This window comes from Otolemur garnettii, unplaced genomic scaffold (genome assembly GCF_000181295.1).
Source record: "Otolemur garnettii isolate 467f Iridium unplaced genomic scaffold, OtoGar3 scaffold00013, whole genome shotgun sequence".
NCBI lineage: Eukaryota > Metazoa > Chordata > Mammalia > Primates > Galagidae > Otolemur > Otolemur garnettii.
This window is the reverse complement of record NW_003852408.1, coordinates 17,274,578-17,278,327: the sequence shown is the minus strand read 5'-3', so window position 1 is coordinate 17,278,327 and position 3,750 is coordinate 17,274,578.

The window sequence follows — 3,750 nt, the reverse complement described above, 5'->3', positions numbered from 1 at the left end:
AAAAAACAAGAGTCGTTAATCATGGAGTATTTTTAGCAGAATATACGATTGCTATGGAAACGAATCTGAAACCATGGATTTATGAAGTCTGGCTCCCTGGAAAATGCCTTGTTGGCTATGTAACTAGACATAAGGAAGAGAGGATCCAGCAATCCAGAACCTGGCAATAGTTAGAAAAGTGAAATTGTTAGCAAAGTTGGTACCTGATGAAAGCTCAGATTTGTGAGAGTCTGGTTTCAAATCCAATCTTCTGTTTTATCTCTGTAGGGTTGGTAAGAAAGGCTTCAGTTTCCTGTGTTTTTTTTTTTTTTTTTAATATCAGAAAAACAATTTTTCCTGCCCCTGAGGGGAAAACATTTTGCTACCAGAGCCAGATGGACAAAGCGTTTCTAGTGGTAGGTGGTTTGGGTTTCTATTGTCTCCCTCCCAGAACTGTCCCACCAGCCCATGAAATGCAGGCTTAATTTTCCAGAGGCAAGGAAGGACAGTCCTTATGGGTAAAACATAGTACCTGAATTTTTTTCTGGCCATATTATCTTCTCCATCGAGTTCTGTTTTCACACTCTGTGACTTGATGTCAGAGACTTTCACATCTTTCTGGCTTATTGCTTTAGGTGAACATGGCTGCTATGATAGCAGTAATTATCAAAACCAAGGAAAAATAGAGAGAGGAAAAATGCCCTGCGTTTTCCAGCTATTTTTAATGGTTAGAAATATTTACAACTAAATGGTAAAATACATTTTAAAATACATACCTATCTATAGAAGAATTCATGAGCTTCTATGGCAGGGGCAAAAGGGAAACCATGATGGAGGGAGAACTACTAATGAATAGCAAAACAAACAAAAACAAATCTGGGGCACCAGTGTTCTCAGAGTTATAAGACAGATGTGTGTTCAAGTCTAAGCTCTCCCATTGGCTACAGTTTTGTTTTAATTTACCATTAAAAGTTTTATTGGTGAAAGTCAAAGAGAATCTAAAAAGAAAAAAAAGTTTTATTAGGAGGCTGGGCACAGTGGCTCATGCCTGTAATCCAAGCACTTTGGGAGCCCAAAGTTGGGATCATTTGAGGTCAGGAGTGTGAGATTAGCCTCAGCCAGAGTGAGACGCCATTTCTCTACCAAACACCCACACAGGCCAGACTCGGTGGCTCAACACCTGTAATCCTAGCACTCTGGGAGGCCGAGGCAGGTGGATTGCCTAAGCTCACAGTTTGGAGACCAGCCTGAGCCAGAGTGAGACCTCCTCTCTAAAAATAGATGGGCATGGTGGCAGGTGCCTGTAGTCCCAGGAAGGCTAAGGTAAGAGAATTGCTTCAGCCCAAGAGTTTCAGGTTGCTGTGAGCTGCTACGCCACGACACTCTATGAAGGGCTATAAAGTGATAGTCTGTCTCCAGAAAAAAAAAAAAAAAGACAGCCAACACATGAGCCAGGTATGGTGGTGTGCACTTATAGTCCCAGCTCCTTGGATGGACGAGGTAGGAGGATTGCTTGAGCTCAGGACTTTAAGGTTGTTGTGAGCTATGATGATGCCACTGAATGATAGAATCAGATTACTGGCCTGCCCAGTTAGAACTAACCTGCCCAGGAAGGATTGAGTACATGCCCCTCCCAGGAAATAGTGAATGGACCAATCCCTGCCTCTCTAACTCTTTCCCACCTACCTGCCCAGATAGAACTAACCAGCCCAGGAAGGACCAAGTGTATGTCCCTCCCAGGAAATGGTGAATGGACCAATCCCTGTCTCTCTGACCCTTTAAACTCCTCATCCACCATAACCCAAGTGTGGATTTCTTCCTGGTCACAAGTCTCACATCTCACCTCAGCTGCACCCAGGTGGAACAAAAGCCACTTTGATTGCATAAAACCAGGACTCCATCTCCTTTTCATCTCATGTCTCAGAATAATCTTTTACCTCTGGGTCTGGAACCTCTTACTGAACTCTAGCCTGTGCAATGGAGCAACATTGTCTCAAAAAAAAAAAAAAAAAAAAAAGATTTATTAGGTAAAACAGCCTAAGGTCATGGGAGAGTTAACCCATTTAACTACATCTTCCCAATGAGTCTAATCCATCAAGTGTTTCCTGAGAGTTTATCATACACCAGTTGCTATGTTAGGTACTAGAAGTACAGGGGTGACTAAGACTGACCTAACCCTCTCTTTATAGAGTCCACACACTGTCTGTGCTACCCCCATTTTTTACTCTAAAATGGGAAAAATAATAACCATCTTCTCACACAGTGTTGCTGTGAGAATTACATGAGAGTACCTTACATAAAAGCGGTTTATAACCCCTCCATGTGAGAGATGATTATAATACTTCTCTTTCTCCAAACTCAAAATAAGAGGTTCTGAGCCAACCTCCCATTTGTTAAAATTAAAACAAAGTTATTAACTTCAATTGTCAGTAGACAATTGCCTCTGTAGAAAAAAAAAAAATACCTTCTTTAAAAACCCTGCCAAGGTTTTATGCAACTCCCATTATGATCAATAGATAATGTGGCTTGCTTTGAAATTTCTCCTCTACATTTCATTTCCAAGTAGGAATTAAATTTCCATTCTGGAATTATAGGGTGCCAGAGTAATGGTTGAAGTGTTGGGAGAGAATCACAAAATTCAACTCACTCTGTCCTGGTAGGTGAACCAGACCAAAAAGCCTTGTAATTTAAATAGAGATATCCTCGGGCTTCAGGTAATTTTTATTATAAACATCAGTACAAAGTAGTGAAAAGTCCATACCTAAAGATAATTTTTTAAAATATTGAATTAAGTGAACCATTTTATCTGCCCACCCATAGGATAAATTTAATATTGAATCAAACAGAATTATGGACCTATGATCCCATCTGGTCTCATTTATATACTGTATCTCTTTAAATTATGACACTAACATTCACAGAGCAAGCAATCATGACAAGCTTAGCTCTGTCAGATGTCTTATAATTATTCAAAAATTAGGTATTACTTGAAATAAGCTTTTTTGGGGGGGTGGGGTATTTCAAGTTTTACTTGCAGACAATCATACCAGTTTTTTTGTTGTTGTTTGTTTTGGTTTGGGGGAGTTTTTTGACACAGAGTCTCACTCGGTCACCCTTGGTAGAGTGCCATGGCATCTTAGCTCACAGCAACCTCAAACTGTTGGGTTTAAGTGATTCTCTTGTCTCAGCCTCCCAGGAGGCTGGGACTACAGATGCTGGCCACAGCACCCAGCTGTTTTTCTTTTTTTTTTTAGAGGCAGGGTCTGACTTTTCGTCAGGCTTGTTTCCAACTTGTGAGCTCAGGCAATCCACCCGCCTCAGCCTCCCAAGTGCTGGGATTACAGGCGTGAGCCACCTCGCATACCAGTTTTGAAATAGCTGTAATATAAGACGCAAAGGGCATTTGATTCATCTTCTTTTTTTTGTTGTTTCTTATAGCAAAAACTAGCGATCCCGTCTCAGGGTGGGCAAGTGATTCATTGATCTTCTAAATAAAATTGCCATTAACTTTTTAAAATAAAGAATACCAATATAGATCTCACAATACAATAAAATAGATAAATGCATCATCTTTCTTTTTCCACGAGCTGAAATATATTTGCAGTTTTTGTCAATGAATCAGTATGTGTATATATATCTCTTTTGTGCTTTACTGGAATTTATAACTAAGCATAGGGCCAAACCACTATACATTACAACTAAGATCAAATGTGTATAAATATAATAGTACATACATAAAAATATATTGTCATAGTAGGATATAAGATTAAA